At 34.6% G+C, this 26,311-nt stretch overlaps 1 long non-coding RNA gene and 1 pseudogene across 1 annotated transcript in view; both read left to right on the forward strand.

Moving 5' to 3' along the window:
• The window catches only part of LOC148949468 (uncharacterized), a 111,299-nt gene that overhangs the window by 68,544 nt on the left and 16,444 nt on the right, over positions 1 to 26,311 (forward strand). The gene's annotated exons all lie outside the window — the stretch shown is intronic.
• Positions 16,977 to 17,166, forward strand: LOC148949469 (small nucleolar RNA U3; annotated as a pseudogene).

Genomic DNA, 26,311 nt, shown 5'->3' on the forward strand with positions numbered 1-26,311 from the left:
TATGCCTACTAAAGTAATGGTGGAAACTGTCAAAATGAGTCATTTTTCGTTTATAGAAAAAGTGATACACTGGTATCAATGACGTAATTGGAAGAAGGAGCCATACCCCTTGATTATTTGCCCCGTTAGATTTTTAAAGAAGACCTTTTTGAGGGGTACTTTCATTGTAAAATCCTTTTTGTATGTTCCATGAAAAAATTAAACGTCAAATTTGCCTCCCCCCTTTAGAAATTGAAAGGCAACTGTCAAATTAGCGCTTCACTTAGCGCCCGCGCTAAGTGAGCTTAAAAGAACCAATATTTTTGCATGTCTCTCTCACTATATCCGTGTGTCTGAGCGGGTGTGCTGCCATCTATAAAATAAGTGAAAAGATGGTAGAAGTTGAGGTAGTGAAAAGATGTCACCATCTATAAAATTTTTTTTTTTTATCTCTTAGATCCATGTGTTTTATCTTCAATCATACCTCAAAACTATGGTTTTCTATGATTCTTCTTTATATTTGGAAGTTTTGCTAGCGAGGACTGTACATTAGGTCAAATTAAGATATTTCTTTATATTTTGGAAGTTTTGCTACCAATGATTTGAAATTAAAATGTTTTTCGTCTCTTGGAGCCACGTGTTTTAGGTCAGATTAAGATTTTTCTCTATATTTGGAAATTTTGATAGCAAGGCCATGAAATTAAAATGTCTTTCGTCTCTTGCGAAAAAAAGTTCAAGTTCTCGTCTGAATTTTCCAAGAGAAACGGAAAAAAACTATAGTTCAATTCTAAATTTTTCCAAAGAAGAGTTCTCTTCTGAATTTTTTCGAAAGAGAGATAGAAATTTCAAGTTCTATTCTGAATTTTTCTGTAGAAGACTGAAAAAAGTTATACTTGTCTTCTGAATTTCTCTCTAGAAGAGAAAAGGTTCCACTTTAAATCTGAGTTTTCTCAAAGAAATGAAGAAAAGCTCAAGTTTTCTTCTGAATTTTCTAAAGGAAAAGAAAAAAAAGTTTTATTTCAATCCTAAATTTTTCCAAAGAAGACAAAAAAGTTCCACTTTGATTCTTAGTTTTTTCAGAGAAGTGATGTAAAGTTCAAGTTCTCTTCTGAATTTTCTCAATAAAGAGATATAAATTCCAAGTTTTGTTCTGAATTTTTCCGTAGAAGATAGAAAAAAGTTATTTATCGATCTTGAAATTTTCCCCAAGAAGAGAAAAAGTTCCAACTTTAATTCTGAATCTTTTAAAAACAGTTTGTGATTGTTACGTCTCTGAACAGTATATGCAAAAGTAGATTTATCGAAACCAACTTTACTGAGACCATACCAATATTTTCCTAAAACAGACAAAGTAATCACTTCTGAACAGTCTTTGCAAAATCAGATTTATTGAAATCAACTTTCACTCTTCTGAATTTTCTAAAAGAAAAGAAAAAAAAGGTTGCAGTTCAATTCTAAATTTTTCCAAAGAAGAGAAAAAAGTTCCACTTTAATTCTGAGTTTTCTCAATGAAGTGAAGAAAAGTTAAATTTCTCTTCTTTATTTTTCCCCAAGAATAGAAAAAGTTCCACAGTTCTCTTCTGAATTTTCTCAATACAGACATAGAAATTTCAAGTTCTTTTCTGAATTTTTTCCATAGAAGATAGAAAAAGTTGCACTAAGTGAGCTTAAAAGAACCAAACTTTTTGCATGTCTCTCTCACTATATCCGTGTGTCTGAGCGGGTGTGCTGCCATCTATAAAATAAGTGAAAAGATGGTAGAAGTTGAGGTAGTGAAAAGATGTCACCATCTATAAAAAAGTTCTTTTTCATCTCTTACATCCATATCTCTTATCTTCAGGCATTTCTAAAAACTATGGTTTTCTATGATTCGTCTTTATATGTGGAAGTTTTGCTACCTCTGACTTGAAATTAAAATATTTTTTCGTCTCTTGGAGCCATGTGTCTTAGGTCCAATTAAGAACTTTCTCTATATTTGGAAATTGTGATAGCAATGACATGAAATTAAGATGTTTTCGTCTCTTGTGAAGAAAAGTTCAAGTACTCTTCTGAATTTTCTAAAAGAAAAAAAATCGGTTGCATTTTAATTCTAAATTTTTCCAAAGAAGAGAAAAAAGTTCCACTTTAATTCTGAGTTTTCTCAATGAAGTGAAGAAGAGTTCAAGTTTCTGAATTTTGCCCCAAGAAGAGAAAACAGTTTAATTTTAATTCTGAGTTTTCTCAATGAATTGAAGAAAAGTTGAAGTTCTCTTCCGAATTTTCCCCCAAGAATAAAAACAGTTCCACAATTATCTTCTGAATTTTCTCAATGGAGACATAGAAATTTCAAGTTCTGTTTTGAATTTTTCCGTAGAAGACTGAAAAAGTTATACTTGTATTCTGAATTTTTCCCGAAGAAGAGAAAAAATTCCACTTTGATTCTTAGTTTTCTCATAGAAGTGAAGAAAAGTCCAAGTTCTCTTCTTAATTTTCTAAAGGAAAAGAAAAAGTTTCAGTTCAATTCTAAATTTTTGCAAAGAAGAGAAAAAATTTTTACTTTAATTTTCTCAATTTTTACTTGAGTTTTCTCAAAGAAGTGTAGAAAAGTTCAAGTTGTCTTCTTAATTTTCTCAAGAAAGAGAGATAAATTTCGAGTTCTGTTCTGAATTTTCCCGTAGAAGATAGAAAACAGTCATACATCGATCTTGAATTTTTCCCCATGAAGAGAAAAAGTTCCAACTTCAATTCCGAATCTTGCAAAAAACAGGTTGTGATTGTTTAAGATGCATAATAGCCCTCTGAACAGTAAATACAAAATCAGATTTATTGGAGTCAACTTTACTAAGATCATACCAACATTTTCCTAAAACCAATAAAGTGTTGCATAAAATATTTTTATTGAAGTAATGGGATGTAGAATATTAACATAAAGATATGTTACATACATTATGGTACAATATTAATATTACTGTATAACAGTTAAAATTCTCTTCCTGAATTTCCCCCCACAATAGAAACAGATCCACTTTTAATTCTGATTTTTATTGGAGAAGTGAATAAAAGTTTAAGTTCTCTTCTGAATTTTCTAAGGGAAAAAAAGTTACAGATCAATTCTTAAAATTTTTCCAAAGAAGAGAAAAAAGTTCTGCTTTAATTCTGAGTTTTCGCAAAGAAGCGAAGAAGAGTTCAAGTTCTCTTCTGAATTTTGTCAATAGAGAGATATAAATTTCAAGTTCTGTTCTGATTTTTTCAGTAGAAGAAAGAATTTTTTTAACATCAATATTGAATTTTTCCCCAAGAAGAGAAAAAGTTCCCACTTTAATTCTGAATCTAATAAAAAACAGTTTTGTGATTGTTTAAGGTGCATAATAGGCCTCTGAACAGTCTATGGAAAATCAGATTTATTTAAACTGACTTTAATAAGACCATACCAATGTTTTTTTAAGACAAACGAATTAAGACATAAAATATTTATAATTAAAAAGGGACTTGTAGCACATTAACATAAAGATATGTTACATACATTATTATACATTATTAATATTATTGTACAATAATTAAAGTTCTCTTCTGAATTTTTCCCAGAGAATAGAAACAGTTCCACTTTTAATTCTGTGTTTTCTTGAAAAAGTGAAGAATAGTTCAAGTTCATTTCTGGATTTTCCAAAAGAAAAGAAAAAAAAGGTATAGTTCAATTCTTAATTTTTCCAAGGAAGAGAAAAAAAGTTCCACTTTAATTCTGGGTTTTCTCAGAGAGGTGAAGAAAATTTCAAGTTCTCTTCTGAATTTTCTCAATAAAAAGATATAATTTTCAAGTTCTGCTCTGAAGTTTTCTGCAGAAGACTGAAAAAGTTATACTTGTCTTCTGAATTTTTCCCCAAGAAGAAAAAAAGGTTCCACTTTGATTCTGAGTTTTCTCACAGAAGTGAAGAAAAGTCGAAGTTCTCTTCTGAATTTTCTAAAAGAAAAAAAAGTTATAGTTCAATTCTAAATTTTCCAAAGAAGAGAAGAAAAACTTCCACTTTAATTCTGAGTTTTCTCAGAGAAGTGAAGGAAAGTTCAAGTTCTTTTCTGAAATTTCTCAATAAAGAGATATAAATTTCAAGTTCTGTTCTGAATTTTTCTGTAGATGATAGAAAAAGTTATACATCGATCTTGAATTTTTCCCCAAGAAGAAAAAGGTTCCACTTTGATTTGGAGTTTTCTCACAGAGGTAAAGAAAAGTTGAAGCTCTATTCTAAATTTTCTAAAGGAAAAGAAAAAGTTACAGTTCAATTCTAAATTTTTCCAAAGAAGAAAAAAAGTTTCACTTTAATTCTTAGTTTTCTCAGAGAAGTGAAGAAAATTTCAAATTATCTTGTGAATTTTCTCAATAAAAATATATAAATTTCAAGATCTGTTCTGAATTTTTCCGTAGAAGATAGAAAAAGTTATACATCGATCCTGAATTTTTCCCCAAGAAAAGGAAAAGTTCCCACTTTAATTCTGAATCTTGTAAATACAGTTTGTGATTGTTTTGTTCTTACTCATTAGAATAATCATTATTCCATTTTGAGTCATACCCAATTTTTACATGGATGTCAGCTACAGGTTCAATATGTGTTTTGTCTTTTAAATTATCGGGTTCATTGACTATATGGTCAATAGTAGCAATAATTTTCACCAGCATTATTTTCCATCAATTCACCTTTTTATTTATTAACAGTATTGTTTGTCAAGGCCCTTTTTATATTGCTAATGGCTTCGTTTCCTATTATGGTGTAGCATTTGTACAAGAAACAATGCTGACATATAGAAATAATATCACTTAAGATACTAGTGCAGGAGTTGGCCTTTCTTCTTCTTGTCTTCTTTCGAATGCTAATACCAGAACGGTTACGATAGGATCTATCAAAAGGTAACGTTTTACCACTAACAGTAGCAAGAAGTTGTCCTTCATCATCAAAGATTATTTTTATATTCACGTTCTCTTTGAGCACTAACTTCTCTGGAAATAACACACTCGCATATTCACCATTTGTACGATGGAAATTCTTGGTTACTCCAAAGAAATTAAGCTCTTCACTGTCATCACAACGCACGCATACATTTCCAATAAGATTTTCACTAATGCTTGTTTCATAGTTCAAATACTATTCCTTGTCAGCATTCAACGCAACGATGATTTTATCGTGTCTACACACTTTCTTCGAATAATTCATCTTCACTTTTTTTAAAAATATGATGCAGGTGTTTATCCTTCCGATGCGTGGAAATTACTGATTTAATTCAAACAATATAATAGGTAGCGTCGATAACCTGTCATAGAATACCACTTGGACAGTCGTTTAGTGTCTATGAGCAAGCATGTAGTACCATTGATACTGCCACATAAATAATAATAATAATAATATAAAAAAAATGTTGAACAATTTTACAAGTCCAAGTCCAAAAAATTCCAAGTCAGAAAAAAAAGAAAAGTGCTACTACAAACACTATTTTTCTAATAGTAAAAGTGACGATTTACACATCTAAATCAATCTCATTTTTTATTTTGAAAATATTAAATGTGATTGTGTTTGGTTTTAAGCATATTTCATGTTTTTCTATGACATGTAAATAATAGAGTATCACTGGGAGAACCGCATAGTGTCTATGAGCAACTATTGAGTACCATTAATGTAGCCCAATAAAAAAAGAAAAAAAAGTTGAATAATTTTTCCTCCTAAGAAATTCAGTCCAAAAAAAAGAAAAGTGCTACTACAAATATTACTTTTCTAAAGGTAAAAGTCACGACTAACATATCTATATCATTTTCATTTTGTACTTTAAAAATATTGAATGTGAATTTTTAAGTTTTAAATGTGTTTCATCTCATTTTAAGCCATGTAAAAAATTGAAAAATTTCTATGTTAAAAAAAATATAAAAATAAAAGTAAAAAAAAAGTAAAAAAAAAACTAAACTTAAAAAAAAACTTCAAAAAAGTAGAAATAATGGGAGAATGGGGCCAAAAAACTGGAGGGGGGGGGGGAATTCGTGCCGTTGGAGGTTGGGGCATGGACGACTAATGACTGCCATAAATTATTGCCTAAAATGTATACAGCTTTATTAATATCGATTTTATGTATATTCCAGATACTACACAACATTTTGTATCTCTTAATGGAACTATCATTCCCTGATATTTATCCCATAGTTGATAAACAATTAATATTTCAACCCTTTCTATTTTTAAATAATTATTTCCAATTCTATGTGCACGTAAGAATCTCATGTCAAATTCCTGAGGAAATAATCTGTAATCTCTCACTTGAATTCTAGCGCTCTCTCTATAGTAGGTCAAATTCCTTTCTCTTGTACTTTTTCGTCATGGTCTATTTTTAGATCTAGGTTCGGATTATAGAGGTGTTGTTCTGGCTCGAGTCCAGTTGTCTTGCAAATATGGACTCCCTTCCAAACCTTTTCCCTTTATACTACTCATTGTCAGTTTAATATACATATGCTGATATTTATTCCTTAAAATCTTAATTAATTTTTTATTTCTTAAAGTTATAAAAGGGAAAAAATTTAAAAGAATTTTTTAAGTAAAGTAATAATTATATTCTGGATCTTAGAAAACATAGGGTTTAGACCCTACTCAGATTAATTTCTGCTCGTTTTGAGTTTGACTTATTTTAATTCCTGTTTGTTTTGGGTTTCATTTATTTATTGATACTGATTTCTGGTAGTTGTATGCTTGGTAAATTATTTGATTATATTTTTGTTCATTTTTGGTTCCGTGGAGTCCTTAACTTTTTTTTGAAAAACTTATTTTGTGCAAAAAGTTTTTTTGATTAATTTCTGTTCGTTTTATATTGACACAGTCTATTTCAGGGAGAAAGCCCGAGCCTGTTCAGAAGTTAAACAACCATCCCTTCCATAAGAAATTGAAAGGGCAATAGCCCTTTCAAATTCCAATCGAATGAGCCCTTTTTGAAAGTTTTACGACAATGCTTTCTATAAAATTATTATATACCCTCAGGGCATAGCTTACAACCTTAGCCCTTAGGGCTGTGGCGAGGGGGTTGTCATCCTCAAAGACCTAATTTCCAGAAGTTTCAATTACGTTCAAAAAAATAACTATCTCAAAATTTTGAGATATCTCAAACATGTGTTTGGGGAAATGGTGGGCGTGAGACGGGGGTTAGCTACCCTCCAATCCCTTTCGACTATTAAAAAGGGCACTAGCCCTTTCAATTTCCGATTGAATGAGTCACTTTTGAAATTTCTACGACAACGCTATCTATACAAACCTTATATGCTCCAGGGCATAACTTACAACATGTTCCCTGGAAGCTCTGGGGGGTTAGTCATCCTCTACATAATTTCCAGAGCTTTCAATTATGGTGAACATAATGTCTATCTCAAAATATAGAATGAAAGTGCTTGGGGAATCGGTGGGCATGAAAGGGGGGTTAGTTGCCCTTCAATCACTTTCGACTATTAAAAAAGGCACTAACCCTTTCAATTTCCAATCAAATAAGCCTTTTTTTAAGTTTCTACAATATCGCTTCCTATAAAAACCTTATATGCCCCCAGGATATAACTTACAACCCTAGCCCTGAGGGTTGTGGGGGAGGGGGCTGTCATCCTCAAAGACATAATTTCCAAAACTTTCAACTGCGTTGAATAAAATGCTTATCAAAAAATTTTGATTGGATGTGTTTTGGGAAATGGTGGGCGTGATAGGAGGGTTAGTTGCCCTCAAATCACTTTTAACTATTAAAACGGGCCCTAGCCCTTTCAATTTCCAATCGAATGAGCCCGTTTTGAGGTTTCTAAGACAAAGATTTCAATAAAAACCTTATATGCCCCCAGGGCATAACTTATAATCCTTGCCCTGAAGACTGTGGGGGGAATGTCGTGCTCAAAGACATAATTTCCAGAATTTTCAACTGTGTTGAACAAAGTGGCTATTTCAAAATTTTGGTTGGATGTGTTTGGGGAGATGGTGGGCTTGGAAGGGGTGTTAGTTGCCTTCCAACCACTTTCGACTATTAAAAAGGGCACTAGGCATTACCATTTCCAATCGAATGAACCCCTTTTGAAGTTTCTACGACAAAGATTTCAATACAAACATTATATACCCTCAAGGCATAACATACAACCTTAGCCATGAGGGCTCTGGGGGAGTGTTATCCTCAAAGACCTAATTCCAGAATTTTCAACCACGTTGAACAAAATGGCTATCTGAAAATTTTGATTGGATGTGTTCGGGGAAATAATGGGCGTGAGAGGGAGGTTAGTTACCCTCCAATCACAATCGACTATTAAAAAGGGCACTAGCCCTCTCAATTTCTCACTGAAAGAGCCCCTTTTGAAGTTTCTACGACAACACTGTCTATACAAACCTTATATGCTCCCAGGGCATAACTTACAAACTTTTCCCTGGGGGCTCTGGGGGGTTTGTCATCCTCAAATACATAATTTCCAGAACTTTCAACAACATTGAACAAAATGGATATCACAAAATTTTGATTGGATGCATTTAACTAAATGGTGGGCGTGAGAGGGGGGTTAGTTATCCTCTAATCACTTTCGACTGTTAAAAAGGGCACTAGTCCTCTTAATTTCCAATTGAATGAGCCCCTTTTGAGGGGTTGTCAACATGATGTGTTTGGGGAAATGGTGGGCGTGAGAGGGGGGTCAGTTATCCTCTAATCACTTTCGACTGTTAAAAAGGGCACTAGTCCTCTTAATTTCCAATTGAATGAGCCCCTTTTGAGGGGTTGTCAACATGATGTGTTTGGGGAAATGGTGGGCGTGAGAGGGGGGTCAGTTATCCTCTAATCACTTTCGACTGTTAAAAAGGGCACTAGTCCTCTCAATTTCCAATTGAATGAGCCCCTTTTGAAGTTTCTACGACAACGCTGTCTATAAAAACCTAATATGCCCCCAAGGCATAACTTACAACCTTTTCCCTGAGGGCTCTGGGGGGTTTGTCATCCTCAAAAACATAATTTACAGAGCTTTCAACTACATTGAACAAAATGGATATCTCAAAATTTTGATTTGATGTGTTTAAGGAAATGGTGGGCGTGAGAGGGGGGTTAGTTGTCCTTCAATCCCTTTCGACTATTAAAAAGGGCACTAGCCCTTTCAATTTCCAATCGAAGGAACCCTTATTTAAGTTTCTACGACAATGCTTTCTAACAGAACCTTATATGCCCCAGGGCATAACTTACAACCTTTGCCCTGGGGGTTCTGGGGGGTTTGTCGTCCTCAAATATGCCTCCAGGGCATAAGTTACAACCCTGGCCCTGAGGGTTGTGGGGGAGGGGGCTGTCATACTCAAAGACATAATTCCCAGAGCTTTTAACTACGTTGAAAAATGGCTATCTCAAAATGTTGCGTCTATGTGTTTGGGAAAATGGTGAGCGTGAGAGGGGGTTAGTTGCCGTCCAATCAGTTTAAACTATTAAAAAGGGCACTAGCCATCATGGGCGCCCATAAGGGGGGGGGGCAGGAAGGGGTCCCAGCCCCCTCCTCGCTGAATGATGCTTCCTTATATTTTATATTTTTGTTTTGGGATTTCTATTATATAGCATTAAAAGTGCCAATTTGACCAGGTAACCCCCCCCCCCCCCCGGGAATTCATCCTGTGGGCGCTCATGCTAGCCATTTCAGTTTCCAATCGAATGGACCCTTTTTGAAGTTTCTACGACAACGCTTTCTATAATAACCTTATATGCCCAAAAGGCATAACTTACAACCCTTGCCCTGAGGGCTGTGTGGGGGGGGGGGGTAAAGTTGTAATTCTCAAAGACCTAATTTCCAAAACTTTCAACTGCGTTGAACAAAATGACTGTCTAAAATTTTTGAATGTATGTGTTTGGGGAGAAGGTGGGCATGAGAGGGGGGGGGGGTTAGTTGCCCTTCAATCACTTTCGACTATTAAAAAGGGCACGAGCGCTTTGAATTTCTAATCGAAAGAGTCTTTTTTCAAGTTTCTACGACCAAGCTTTCAATAAAAACCTTATATACCATCAGGGCATAAATTATAACCCTTGCCTTGAAGACTGTGAGGGGAGTGTCCTGCTCAAAGATATATTTCCCAAAACTTTCAACTGCTTTGAACAAAATGGAACCTAATTGGAACTTTGAACCTAATTTCCAAAACTTTCAACTGCGTTGAACAAAATGACTGTCTAAAATTTTTGAATGTATGTGTTTGGGGAGAAGGTGGGCATGAGAGGGGGGGGGGGTTAGTTGCCCTTCAATCACTTTCGACTATTAAAAAGGGCACTAGCGCTTTGAATTTCTAATCGAAAGAGTCTTTTTTCAAGTTTCTACGACCAAGCTTTCAATAAAAACCTTATATACCATCAGGGCATAAATTATAACCCTTGCCTTGAAGACTGTGAGGGGAGTGTCCTGCTCAAAGATATATTTCCCAAAACTTTCAACTGCTTTGAACAAAATGGATATCTCAAAATTTTGATTGGATGTGTTTGGGGAATAATTCGGCTCGGAAGGTTGTTAGTTGCTTTCCAATCACTTTCGACTATTAAAAAAAGCACTAGCCATTTCAATTTCCAATCGAATGAGCCCCTTTTGAAGTTTCTACGACAACACTTTCTATGAAAAATCTTATATACCCCCAGGGCATATCTTATAACCCTTGCCCTAAGGCTGCGTGAGGGGGGGTTCATCCTAAAAGACCTAATTTCCAGAACTTTCAACTAGTTCAGACTCATTTAATATTAATATCACAGTTCATATAATTATCCAGTAAGCTTATCGCAGATCATTTCTGGTCTTCGTTCTCGGTGCGAACAGAAAGCTCCTCCCACTTATTTCTGCATTAGCGGGTTAGTATGAGAAATGGTTACAACGTGCATTGTTCGTAATTGCGAAAGCAGAAAAAAACTTGGTGAGCCAGCCAAGTGGTTTGCAAGTGTCCCATCTCACAGGTATAAATTAATTTATATACAAATTATGACTTAATCTATTATTACATACAGGGGACTCAAATGATTGGCCTATGTAGGATTTTGTAAAAAAGGAAGCGGGGGGCTAACGAGATTTCTGGAAACAAGGATTTTTTTTTTCTTCTAATACCTGGTGGAAGGGGTGTGATGATTTCAGGGGTGGATGCAGGATTTTCTTAGGAGAGGGAGGTACAAAATAGGTTGATTTGACAAATTTAAACTAGCGGCAAGTTTAATTAATGCAAACTTTCGTTAATTAGGTAAATTACCCTGCTTTAGACTACTTTACGGGGTAACCCTCCCCCCCCCCTCTGGATCCGCAACTGGATAGTTTATCATTTTTTTTCACGTCGTGATATTTTTATTCTCAGATTGTAGTTCCTGTGATATTTGAAAAAATCTAGTTACCTGTTTTGGCTGAGAGCCTAAATAAGACTAGTTTTGTTTTCAATCAATGTTTTCATATGAAATGGGCAGACCTTTCCTGAACTTTAAACAATAAACACCTCTGTTTGAAAATCTTTGCACTTTCTGAATTTAGATAGCGATAAGGGTTCCTGATTGATTACCGCCCTACCAATTATTCTCCTTTCCTTTTTTATTCTTTAATAATAATTTCTGGTCGTTTTGAGTTTGAACTATTGTAGGCTTCTATTTCTACTCATCTTAAGTTTAATATGGCCTTTACTTTTCTTTAAAAAAAAACTTTCTTTTTCGTAAAGTTTTCGTAGCGTATATATATATATATATATATATATATATATATATATATATATATATATATATATATATATATATATATATATATATATATATATATATATATATATATATATATATATATATATATATATATATATATATATATATATATATATATATATATATATATATATATATATATATATATATATATATATATATATATATATATATATATATATATATATTTGATTTTTTGATTGGATGTGTTTGGGGAATAATTCGGCTCGGAAGGTTGTTAGTTGCATTCCAATCACTTTCGACTGTTAAAAAACGCACTAGCCATTTCAATTTCCAATCGAAAGAGCCCTTTTTGAAGTTTCTACGATAATACTTTCTATAAAAATCTTATATGCCCCCAGGGCATAATTTATAACCCTTGCCCTAAGGGCTGCGTGGGGGGGGGGGGGTTCATCCTAAAAGACCTAATTTCCAGAACTTTCAACTACGTTGAACGAAACAGCTACCTCAAAATTTTGATTGGATGTTTTTGGGGAAAAGGTGAGCGTGACAGGGAGGTAAGTTGCCCTCCAATCACTTTCGACTATTAAAAAGGGCACTAGCCCTTTGAATTTTCAATTGAATGAACCCTTTTTCAAGTTTCTACGAAAAAACTTTTAATAAAACCTTATATGCCCCAGGGCATAACTTACAACCTTAGCCCTGAGGGTTCTGGGGGAAGTGTCATCTTCAAAGACCTAATTTCCAAAACTTTCCACTACGTTGAACAAAATGACTATCTGAAAATTTTCATTGGAAGTGTTTGGGGAAATGTTGGGCGTGAGAGGGGGTTAGTTGGCCTCCAATCACTTTCGACTATTAAAAAGGGCACTAGCCTTCTCAATTTCCAATTGAATCAGCCCCTTTTGAAGTTTTTACGACAACGCTATGGCTATCTAAAAATTTTGATTGGATGTGTCTGGGGAAAAGGTGGGCATGAGAGGGGGTTATTTGACCTCCAATCACTTACGACTCATAAAAAGGGCACTAGTTCTTTGAATTTCCAATCGAATGAGCCCTTTTTCAAGTTTCTACGACAAAGCTTTCAATAAAAACCTTATATGACCCCAGGGCATAGCTTATAACCATTGCCCTGAAGACTGTGAGAGTGTTCTGCTCAAAGATATAGTTTCCAGAACTTTCAACTGCGTTGAACAAAATGGCTATCTTAAAATTTTATTGGATGGTGGGAATGAGAGGGGGGTTAGTTGCCCTCCAATCACTTTCGACTATTAAAAAGGGCACTAGCCCTTTGGTTTTCCAATCGAATGAGCCCTTTTTGAAGTTTTTACGACAAAGCTTTCTGTAAGAAGCTTATATTCCCCCAGGGCATAACTTTAAACCCTTGCCCTGATGGCTGTGGGGGGAGTGTCTTCCTCAAAAACAAAATTTCTATCTGGAAATCAGCTACGTTGAACAAAATGGCTGTCTCAAAATTTTGATTGGATGTGTTTGTAGAAATTTTGGGCCTGGAAGGGTTGTTAGTTGCCTTCCAATCACTTTCAACTATTAAAAAGGGCACTAGCCATTCAATTTCCAATCGAATGAGCCCTTTTCGAAGTTTTTACGACAACTCCTTCCATACGAAGTGCTCTGGTCAAAAGGGGGAAAAAATAATACATTGTGCCAACATCGTTCTTTACTTAGGCAGCGCTTTTGCGCTGCCTTTGAAAACCTATTGTCGTCGAAAATTAAATTTTTTTTCTACTGAAAAGTGCATAAATCTTAATAATTTCAACAATTTGTTGGAATTCAATAAGCAAGTCACAATTTCAACAGAAAAATTGTATTTTTTGTTTGACTTGTTTGAATTCAATAATCAAGTCACAATTCCAAATGACAAATTGGATTTTGTTTTGACTTATTTGAATTCGAGCAAAAGTTTATGTTGGAAATATTTTTTTTTAACAGTATTGGTACGAGTGTATTGTGATCACAGTTCATATAATTATCCAGTATGATCATTCCCTATCTCACCCATTATAAGAACCTGGACCGGGGTGCGAGTGCTCCAGAGAACGTAGAAACATAAGCGGCGTCAGATCTTTTCACGGGTAGACAAGTCAGACGCGAAACAATCGGAAACAAGTGGAAACCCGCTATTAATAACTGCACGAAGAAGTGGGAGGAGCTTTTTGTTCGCACCGAGAACGAAGCTCAGAAATGATCTGCGATAAGCTTACTGGATAATTATATGAACTGTGATTAAGCGTATTGGTATCGCAGGTATCTAGACAGATTTGTAATAGGTCAACTAAAAGATATTTCTCATATCTTCGTCAATTGGCGTAATTTTGTCAAAATCCTGGGGTTGGGGGAGCTAAGTTGGAGTCAATTTTCCCAAATCAAGTGAAAATTATAGTGAAAACTGAAAAATGACTCATATACTAATCTGTAAAAAAAAAGTTTGATTTCCAACAAGATGTTTTGCTTGAATTCAAACAGGTCAAAAAATCCAATTTTTCTGTTGGAATTGTGACTTGCTTATTGAAAACAAACTAGTCAAGAAAAAAAAATCCAATTTTTCTGTTGAAATTGTGACTTGCTTATCGAATTCCTATTTTTCTGTTATAATTTATATAATATAAATTATTAAGATTTATGCACTTTTGAGTAGAAAAAATGTGATTTTTGACGCAAATAGGTTATATTAATCAAAATGTCTCGGACTTCAACAGTAAATTGAAATTTCTAGAATATCATATTGAATTTGACTATGGTGCCATTTAAAGTTAATTTATGTACAAATTTTTTAATGAACAAGCATGAATTTGTGTGCAAAAATGTTTAACCTAAAATTAATATTTTGGAGCAATGGAAGAATATCATATGAATTTTTTAATCACCAGTGGCTTATGGAATAGTTACAGTGTATTAATAAAAGAGAAACTATCTTTTTTGACCTTTTTTAAATAAACACAAATTCAGACTCATTTAATATTAATATCACAGTTCATATAATTATCCAGTAAGCTTATCGGAGATCATTTCTGGTCTTCGTTCTCGGTGCGAACAAAAAGCTCCTCCCACTTATTTCTGCATTAGCGGGTTAGTATGAGAAATGGTTACAACGTGCATTGTTCGTAATTCCGAAAGCAGAAAAAAACTTGGTGAGCCAGCCAAGTGGTTTGAAAGTGTCCCATCTCACAGGTATGAATTAATTTATATACAAATTATGACTTAATCTATTATTTACATACAGTGGACTCAAATGATTGGCCTATGTTGGATTTTGTAAAAAAAGGAGGCTGGGGGTTGATGAAACTGGTGAAAATAAGGATTTTTTTTCTTCTAATAACTGGGGGAATAGGTGTGATGGTTTCAGGGGCGGATCCAGGATTTTTTTAGGGGAGGGGGGCGCAAAGTAGGTTGATCCGACAAACTTACGTTAGGAGCAAGTTTAATTAAAGCAAACTTGCGTTAATTAGGTAAATTACACTACTTTAGACTACTTTACGGGGTAACCATCCCCCCCCCCTCTGGATCCGCAATTGGATAGTTTTTTATTTTTTTTTCACGTCATGATATTTATTTTCTCAGATTGTAGTTCCTGTGATATTTGAAAAAATTTAGTTTCCTGTTTTGACGGAGAGCCTAGATATGACTAGTTTTGTTTTCAATCAAAGTTTTCTCATAAAATAGGCAGACCTTTCCTGATCTTCAAACAATTAACATACTTGTTTGAAAATAGTTGCACTTTGTGAGTTTAGATAGCGATAAGGGTTCCTGATTGATTACCACCATACCAATTATTCTCCTTTCCTTTTTTATTCTTTAATAATAATTTCTGGTCGTTTTGAGTTTGAATTATTGTAGGCCTCTATTTCTACTGATCTTAAGTTTAATACTTTTACTTTTCTTTAAAAAAAAACTTTCTTTTTCGTAAAGTTTTCGTAGCTTATATATATATATATATATATATATATATATATATATATATATATATATATATATATATATATATATATATATATATATATATATATATATATATATATATATATATATATATATATATATATATATATATATATATATATATATATATATATATATATATATATATATATATATATATATATATATATATATATATATATATATATATATATAATATATATATATTTATATCGGCGCGTACAAACAGCTCCTCTCATTTGATCTGCCATCAGCGGTCCAATTACCCTGGAACACGTATTTTGGCAGTAAATTTCTCAAAATGCCTTTGAAACCAACTTGAGACTTCGAAACCTATTGTTAATTCCTAAAAACATCTAATAATAACATTACAATACTAACTACCGATTTTCATGTACGCATTGGAATAAATTAATTTAAAATTAGTTTCTTCAAAATTAGTGTTCCAACATTGAAGCCAAGTTTCGCGTCCAAGAGAAATCTGACTTGTCTACCCGTGTAAATATCTGATACCGCCTATGTTTCTATCTGCAAAAACTTTCTCCGGAGCACTCGCACCCCGGTCCGGGTTTTTATAATGGGTGAGATAGGGAATGATCATACTGGATAATTATATGAACTGTGATTAATATCATACTTTACGGGATAATTTACGGGATAATTCTTTAATAATAATTTCTGGTCGTTTTGAGTTTGAATTATTGTAGGCCTCTATTTCTACTGATCTTAAGTTTAATACTTTTACTTTTCTTTAAAAAAAAACTTTCTTTTTCGTAAAGTTTTCGTAGCGTATATATATATATATATATATATATATATATATATATATATATATATATATATATATATATATATATATATATATATATATATATATATATATATATATATATATATATATATATATATATATATATATATATATATATATAAATATATATATATATATATATATATATATATATATATTTATATCGGCGCGTACAAACAGCTCCTCTCATTTGATCTGCCATCAGTGGTCCAATTACCCTGGAACACGTATTTTGGCAGAAACTTTCTCAAAATGCCTTTGAAACCAACTTGAGACTTCGAAACCTATTTTTAATTCCTAAAAACATCTAATAATAACATTACAATACTAACTACCGATTTTCATGTACGTATTGGAATAAATTAATTTAAAATTAGTTTCTTCAAAATTAGTGTTCCAACATTGAAGCCAAGTTTCGCGTCCAAGAGAAATCTGACTTGTCTACCCGTGAAAAGATCTGATACCGCCTATGTTTATATCTGCAAAAACGTTCTCCGGAGCACTCGCACCCCGGTCCGGGTTTTTATAATGGGTGAGATAGGGAATGATCATACTGGATAATTACTGAACTGTGATTAATATCATACTTTACGGGATAATTTCTGTAGTAATGATTACTTGGGTTTCGCTGGAAACCGCCGGTTCCACTAAACTTTATGATGAGTTGAAAAGTCTGCCTCTGAGCAGGAGAAGGACCTGTTCAGGCTTATATCTGAAACTGGTCATTGATGACCATTCCTGGCAGCTGTTAGAACATCCAACTAGTTTATTGTTCGAAAATATTGTAGGCCTAATAAATCTAACAATGATGGTATTGGGCATCCAATTAAAGAACATGAAATCCAACAAACAAGAAGGAAATCCAATAAGGATATTAAAATCCAACATGTTGTGTTTGAAAATTCAATTCGGGTATGGGAATCCAACATTTTTGTTTCTCAACAGATTGGATATTCAATAATGATAATGGAATTCCATAATCGTCTCTAATATTCAATTTAAGCTCCTGAAATTCCAATTTTGCTGTTGATAAACATTACAAACAATTTTTGTTGAATCTCAAACAATTATTTTATAGTGCAAAGATATACTAAAGAAAACTGACCTGTTTCTCTGGACACTTGAATTATGCATACTTATCTTAGTTTTGACAAGATTTTTCGCAGAAACTAAATTTCTGCTGAAGGAGAGGGGGGGGGGGCAAAATGAGGTAGGGGCGGGGGAGTAAACTTGAGTCTGGGGGAGGTGGTTTCCCCCCTGTCCCATAACAAATTACGCCCCCTTCTGCATCCTTTCTATAAATTCCACCATCAGCAAGTTCCAAATGGCACTAAAAAAAGCACTTTTGGTGCCATGTCTCAAGTGGAAAAGCCGAGGCTAGTGGGCTACTAGTACTTTTTAGAGTGATATTGAATGGCTCATTTGAGAGCTATTTTTCATATCTAAGTGATGTTTATCAATTCTACCATCCGTAAGTGTAATATAGCACTAAAAACAACACTTTTGATGTCACTTCTTAAGCAGAAAAGCTTGGAAGTATAAGATAATATGATCATTGTAATAATTATGATCCAAAACCCTTAACCGGAGGTTTTCAAGAACAGCTCCCGTATGTTCCTCCTCCAAGCCCCCAAAATCAGCTGGGCAATTAAGGTACACCTGCCAATATATCAAATTAGATTATTAGAGGTTGGGTCTGTTGGCAAAGCCTTCGACGTCGAATTAGAGTGGCTTGCGTTCGACTCCTGCTTGTTTTGTATCAATCATGGTTTTCTCCCTTCTATGCGATCTTTTTCAGATAATTCCACTGTTTTTGTAAATGTGGTGCACTTATTTTTTCACGCATGTCCCAGGAAGGTATTTTGTCAAGCATTTTGATTCAAAAGGAATAGAGGCAACCCAGTCCATGGTTTGCAACGACATTCTGAGTAGATCACTAAATCCATACCCCAACGAGTGGCGTAATTTTGTCAAAATCCTGTGGGGGCAGGGTCAATGTTAGAGGTAATTTTCCCAAACCAAGTGAAAATAACAGAGAAAACTGAAAACGAGCCGTATAGTAATAAAAAGGGTAAAGATGTACGAAATAAAAATGATCTGTTTCAGTAGATGCTTGAATTATGCAGGCTTATCTTAGTTTTGACAACATTTTTCGAGAAACTAAATTTAAGCTGGGAGGGGGGAGGGGATGAAAATGGGGTCTGGAGGAAAACTAAGGTCTGGGAGGGGAAGTTGCCTCCTCTGTCTCGTATAACAATATACTCCAGACACCAACTCCCAACCATTTAATGGTTGGAGAAGTGTACGCATGTGGTTCCAGAACCACTCAAAGTTGTATGTTAAAAGAAGGATTCCCTATTGTCATACTTACTTATTCAAATTATTTACTTGACAATTCCACCTTAGTATTCTCTCCATACGTGAGATTGTGTATCCAAAGAGGAAGAAAGGCAAATGAAAATAGTTCTCTAGCAGAATTCGGGTAATTTTTCCCAACATTTTTTAAATGAAAACAAACTTAGTTTATAATACCATATATCGTACCTACAAAAGAAATGACCATTTTTTGAAATTTCCATTCATTTCTGAGTAATGATTGGCTTTTTATTTAGGGACGGGTCAAATAAATCCCTAAGCCTAAAGGCATATTTCTGTTGAGCAAAATTTCCCGATAGAATGTCGATCCATAAACCTGTCAGCTCAGTTAAGCTTTTGTGTCGTAGATACTTGCATGGAGCTACTTTCTTAAGTGCTACTAAATGTAATTTTTTATAACAAAGAATTAAAGTTCTATTTCTTCTTTTTTATTTTTTTTTTTTTACAAAAAGAAACGACACTATGTTATGATTTTTTTTCCACTCTAAACTTATTTTTCCCTTCAATTCCTATACGGCTTCTCAGTTCTTCTCCTTAATAAGGGTTGAGATTCCTTATCTCCCCTAGATTGGAGGTGATTAGAAATTATAAAAAAAGTTTTCAACTGAAACTAAGGATCAACATTAGAACTTAAAACGAACAGAAATTATTCCGTATAAATAAAAGAGCTCATAGCAGTGTTGTTTCTAAATTAAATTTTAATCAAAAACGAGCATAGATTAATTAAAAAAAAGTTTTCCGAGGGAAGTAAAGAGCGAAGTTCAAACTTAAAACGAAAAAAAATTATTACTTAACAGCCTATCTAACATAGGCCTATATCAGTAAAACTAGTGCAAATAAATTAACTGGTGATATTTCCCTATGTTTGTAACATCACAGAAAACTAACACTTTACTAAAAACACCAAACAATATAATATTTTTGGTACGGTAAAAGTAAACCTTTTAAGAACACTTTTAACAGTATGAAAGTAAAGCATTTTTAGATTGTTGCTTTATTTGTTTGTTTTTTTTCGTTTAATTTGGCATCGCTTCTGCACAATGACATCAGTTCAATGATTTACTGTCGTTTTGGATCTTAAAAGGACATTTCATGATTATTTTGTAGACAAGATCGAAGTCTCACTACAGACTCGCTTTAGAATTTGTATCACAACCTAAAATTCTCCATTTTATGGAGAGAAATAACTGGATTTCCAGAGTTCAGTTTACAGTTGATATGTTCTTCATTTTGAGTAATACTAGGTGAGACCAAGATGTTACCTGATAAATCAATCCATTATTTTATATGCAGTATAATGACTTGAAACTTATTATTTTTCTGCCTAAGTTTTTAAGATAATTTTAATTGTATACTGAAAGTTACTGATATCACAGCTCCTGTAGGACTATGAAAAGCGTTATAGATTAGTTTGCCGTTGTGAGGACATGTATTTGCTTTTGACTCCTAAATCAATATTCTTGTTTTTTATACTTGGCTTTTATGTTTTCAGTAAAGCGCTAGTTTTCTGTAATGTTACAAATATAAGGAAGTATCACCAGTTGATTTATTTGCATTAGTTTTATTGATATATGTTAGATAGGCTATGAAGTAATAATTTTTGTTCGTTTTAAGTTTCAACTTCACTCTTTACTTCCCTCGGAAAAACTTTATTTTTTTAATTAATCCTTCATGAATTAAACATGCTGTTGAGGTAGGAAATGAGCTAAAAAAGCTGGTTTGGAATTAAATCAGGCGTTAATCGTGATTTCATTTTATCCCCGTTTTTATGAATCATTTTGCTGGACTTTGTCCTAAGGACCAGAGCAAAGGACATGGGAAAGCATGGAATCAAATGGGGAAGTATAACTGTTCTAGACTTAGTTTATGCTGATGACTTAAGAGTCCTAGATAAAAATGCTGGCAAAATACATGAACTTTTTTGAAGGTTTTGAGGATTCAGGGTGCAAGAATAGGTTTTAAAATTAATGCTAAGAAGACTAAGTCGCTAGGACTAGAAATAAGTGAAGGTGAAGAGATGACGTTGGGTATCGAGAAGACCGATCAAATGAACAGCCTCATTTCTTTTGGTAGTATTATTTGTAAAGACGGTTGGTGCAGTGAAGATATTAAAAGTAGAATAGGCCAGGGTGTTTTTTCACGGTTGAAAAAAGTTTGGAAGAATAGGGAGATCAGTCTGCGAACCGAAATCATAATCTTGGAAGCTACAGTGATGACAGTGGTCAAGTAAGGTTCTGAAGCATAGGCACTCCGAAAGACGGAGGAGGATATCTTAGATGTTTGTCAGAGAAATTGTCGACGGATTTATTTGGGTACCTGTTTGACAGACCATATTTCAAACTTAAATCTGTACAAAAAATTTGGTTCTATCCCGCTTTCTAGGGCTATAATGAGAGAAAGGTTAAGGTGGCTTGGAAGTTTTCTGCGGATAAAGGATGACAGATTGCCAAAGATCTTCCTTGTCGGCCAACCATCTAGGACTACACGAAAAGCAGGTCGTCCCCGAATGGGGCGAGAGGGTGTCGTAAGGAAATATGTAAGAGAAATTGGAACTTCAAAAGAGGATTAAAAAGGGGAGGCTTTGAATAGATTAGTATGGAGAACGAGCGTGTGTAGCTGTGTTGGCCTCAAGTGGCTTTGTTCTGTAGTGAGTTGTTAGTAGTAATAGTTGTAGTAGATTGTTATACCTACAAAATTGTAGAAGTCTATAACTGTTATTATTTTATTTTCTTAAATTACGTTTACCTATGCTCAGATACGATCTTTCCCGATATCTATCTACCTGGGCTTTAAAATCCTCTAGTAAAAATAATATATTTCTTCCTGGGATCTCGTCTTTTTGTTCCTGCAGCTGTAAGTAAAATTTGTCTCAGTCACTAAGGTCTCCATTAGTCGGTTTTCATGAGCCTTACTCTCTGCCTATGCACCCCATCCTTTCTGCCTGAGTAGATACATTTTATGTCACTTTATTTCATGTTTCCTACCCCCCTGGGATATTAGTATCTGAAACTCTTAACAAGTCCAGTTGAAAATGTCTGAATTCTTCAGTCAATATGTCAATACGATAGTTGTTTTTTAAAGTTGTGACATTCCAAGTTATTTAAAACTACTATGGCCTCAGGAAAAGCAAAGCTTCCCAAACCTCAAGTCTGCAAAAAGCACTTAAGCCGGCTTAGAACCGAACAGCAAGAAGTCCCTGGGACCTCCAGTGTCAATGGGGGTTTTGTGCAATCCTGGGCCCACCTTGGTCACAACATCGTTTTCCACACTTGGTGATGGTCTTTTATAAACAATAATAAGTATCAAAGGAGCTTATAGTGAAAAAAGCTATTTATATATGTATTGGAGACAAAATTGGTTAATCCTTTTATTATCCCCCAAAATCTAAGCTTTTGAACTTTCCTTACTTACCCCTTTCCCCTTCCTTTCTTCGCAGTGCCTGAAGTCTCAACTAAATTCCCCAAACTGTTCCCAAGATATTACATACATGCTATTTTAAAGACCTGGATGAACATAGTAACTTTCGATTTACCCTCCTCCCCCCAGCGTGAAAATTGTAAATTCACTTGACCCTCCCATGCCCCCTCGTAGTTTCAATTTGATCTCTTTAATCTCTTTTGCCCATCACGAGATATTGCAAATTGTCTAAATAATCAGGAGCACATAGTGTCTTTTGATTTACTCTGGCACTCCTGTCGTTTCCACAGTGTGTTTTTGGTCAGCCCTGGTAATCTTGGCCTGGCGAATAATTATTAAGAGCTCACTCGAAATGCAACTAAATACGAACAAAGAGTTTTTTTTCCATTTTAAGACTCCCTCCTTAACAAACTAAAATGTGTAATTTTCACGGCCCAAAGAATAATTCCTGCAAGTTTCGAGCTTATCAGAAACCCAAGATTAATCATGCCCCTTCAATTATTAATTTAAGAAAACTTTTTCCACAAGACAAGTGCTTCAAAGAAAAGTAAAGAGTTAAGCCAAGAATTAGCAAAAATAAAGTCAAATAATCTTCCAAGCGTAAAACTATCACAAATCACCATGAAAAAATAAATAAAACTCAAAACGAACAGAAATTACAATAAATATCCGAGTCAAACTCAAAACGTTAAAAAATTAACATGAGTAGCGCTGATAACCCCTATGCCTTCTAAAAACCACAACACAATTTGCGCTTTACTAAAAAAAAAAAAAAAAAAAAAAAAAAAAAAAAAAAGAAATGACCGTGGATTGTCAGTTTAACTGACATATACTGACATTTCTTCGTTAAGGTTTTGATCATTTTCTATTTATAAAAGTAAGAAAGGTGAAAACATTTCAAACGTTTTTTTTTTTCAGTAAAGCGCAAACCCTTGTTCTGGTCTTGGGGGTGTGTGGGTTATTGTGGGGGGTTATAGTTGCTGGACCGTTCTACTATGCTGAAAAAATGGCTATCTCAAAACTTTGACTGGATGCGTTTGGAAAATGAATGGGCTTGAGAGAAGGGCATCTTACCCTCCAATCTCTTGTTACTCTTAAAAAGGGCACCAGACACTCGCGCTGTAATTGGAGTGCATGGGGGAGGACTTCCGCCTTCATATATCTAGTAAGACATTTAAAAAAAGTAAAAACAATGTGAAAGCATTCTAAATATATTTTGTTTTCAGTAAAGTGCAAATTATGTTCTGGTCTTGAGAAGGCATGGGGGTTGTCAGCCCTACTCATGTTAATTTTTGCTCGCTTTGAGTTTGACTCGGTTATTTATTGCATGATTTAAATAAACAAAATACGTTTAGAATATTTTAACTTTTTTTTAACTTTAATAAATTAAAAATTATTAAAACTTCAAGGAATATATATCAGTATATGTATTCTAAACTCACAATCAACAGCCATTTTTTCAGTAAAGTGCAAATTATATTCTGGTCTTGAGAAGGTATGAGGTTGTCAAAGACATAATTACCAGACCTTTCAACTACAGTGAACAAAATGGCTATCTAAAAATTTTGATTAGATGTGTTTTGGGAATTGATGGGCGTGGGGGCTTGTTGCCCTCCAATCACTTTTGACTAATAAAAAGGGCACTAGCCCTTTCAATTTTCAACCGAATGAGCCTTTTTCGAAGTTTCTACGACTACAAATGGCCATCTCAAAATTTCTATCAGATGCATTACGGGAAAATACAAGGTTTTGAGGGGTACAGGTTATCCACCATTAGATCGTACTGAATCTTAAAAAGGGCACTAGAACTTCTGATTACCAATCCAACGAGCCCCCTCCAAAGTTTATACGATTACCCTTTCTATATATATATATATATATATATATATATATATATATATATATATATATATATATATATATATATATATATATATATGCCCCCAGGGCATAACTTACCTTGCCCCCTGGGCTGTTGAGGGGGTTGTCATCCTCAAAGACATAATTTCCGGTCCTTTCAATTACGTTGAACAGAATGGCTATCTCAAAATTTTGATTGGATGTGTTTGGGGAAATGGCGGGCGAGGGAGGGGGTTAGTTGCCCTCCAATCACTTTCTACTAACAAAAAATATACTGGACCTTTCAATTTCCAATCGAATGAGCTGTTTTAGAAGTTCCTATGACAATAAATGTCCATCTCAATATTTCTATCAGATGCATTTCGGGAAAATACGAGGTGTGGTGGGGGTATCCACCTTCCGATCTCTCTGGGTCTTATAAGGGCGCTAGAACTTCTGATTACCAATTTAATGAGCCCCCTTCGAAGTTTATACGATCGTGTTTTCTATATACACCTTTTATGCTCCCATGACATAACTTACAACCCTTGCCGTGAGGGTACTGGGGGGGGGGGGGGGTTGTCATCCTCAAAGACAAAATTTCCAGACCTTTCAATTACGTTGAACAAAATGGATATCTTGAAATGCATTTCGGGAAAATACGAGGTGTGGTGGGGGGCATCCACCCTCCGATCACTTTGGGTCTTATAAGGGCACTAGAACTTCTGATTACCAATTCAATTAGCCCCTCCGAAGTTTTTACGATCGTCTTTTCTATATATACCTTATATGCCCCCAGGACATAACTTACAACCCTTGCCCTGAGGTCTCTAGGGGGGGTGTCAACCTCAAAGACATAATTTCTGGACCTTTCAGCTACATTGATCATAATGGCTATCTCAAAATTTTGATTGGATGTGTTTGTGGAAATGATTGGCGTGGAAGGGGTTAGTCGCCCTCCAATCACGCTTGACTATTAAAAAGGGCACTAGCCCTTAGTAGAGATGGGGGTCCGACTCCGATCCCTCACCCCTGCTGCCACCTACAACTTTTTTTGCACCCCAAATAAGGGCATAGAGTCATTAGTGAGAATGATTGCGTAATCGGTCAATGACCTCTTTCTCCAGGTGTGTTTTTGGCGCGCTCTCAACGAATGCCAAGGTCAATGTTGTTATTGTTTCCGAGGCCAAATACCAAGGTCAATGTTGTTGTTGTTTTGAACAGAGTCATTAGAGAGAACACGTGGTTAATGGGGTCAATGTTGTTGTCGTTCGAAGCAAAGTTAATGACACTTCCTTCCTGTTCGAGGCAGATGTTATGATCCAGAAATAGTATTTTTTTATTGTTATTCGAGCCAGATGTTATGAGTTTCACTTTATCAGATAATTACAAATACTTATTTTTGATGTTTTTCGTGAAATATGTTGTTGTCGTTCGAAGCAAAGTTAATGACACTTCCTTCCTGTTCGAGGCAGATGTTATGATCCAGAAATAGTATTTGTTATTGTTATTCGAGCCAGATGTTACGACTTTCCCGGAAACAGTTAGATCCCCCTTCTCAGCCAATCAGCGAGTCGGTTACATCCTCCTTCTCAGCCAATCAGAGACCTGCTTACATATGATTTTCCCCGTTACATAACAATTCACCCTTGAGATTTCGTATATAACGGGTGTGCAATGTGACTAAATTATCGGAAAGTATTTTGACACAATTGATATAATAATGGATAAATTTGATGAGCTTGAGGTCTTGGCAGCCGCAATTAGCAATGTAAGTGCATTTTTATTTTCAAACAAATTTTCCTTGGACATCCTCCAATATATTCAGCTAAACCCCCCCCCCCTCCCTCTACCATTGTTTTACAACCAAATTCTCGCAAAAATAAATAGCATTTAAATAACTTCCTTCCTTCTATATTTCCAGCTAAAGCCCCCCTCCCTCCACCATTGTTTTACAATCCCAAATTCTCGCAAAAAGAAATAATTATCCTTCCCTCTATATTTCCAGCTAAATCCCCCCTCCCTCCACCATTGTTTTACCATCCCAAAATCTCGCAAAAAGACATAAATATGCTTCCCTCTATATTTCCAGCTAAATCCCCCTCCCTCCGCCATTGTTTTACAATCCCAAATTCTCGCAAAAAGAAATAATTATCCTTCCCTCTATATTTCCAGCTAAATCCCCCCTCCCTCCACCATTGTTTTACAATCCCAAATTCTCGCAAAAAGAAATACATTCCTTCCCTCTATATTTCCAGCTAAATCCCCCCTCCCTCCACC

Source organism: Artemia sp. Qi Xiang Cuo, chromosome 8 (genome assembly GCF_049724085.1).
Source record: "Artemia sp. Qi Xiang Cuo chromosome 8, ASM4972408v1, whole genome shotgun sequence".
Taxonomy (NCBI): Eukaryota; Metazoa; Arthropoda; class Branchiopoda; order Anostraca; family Artemiidae; genus Artemia; species Artemia sp. Qi Xiang Cuo.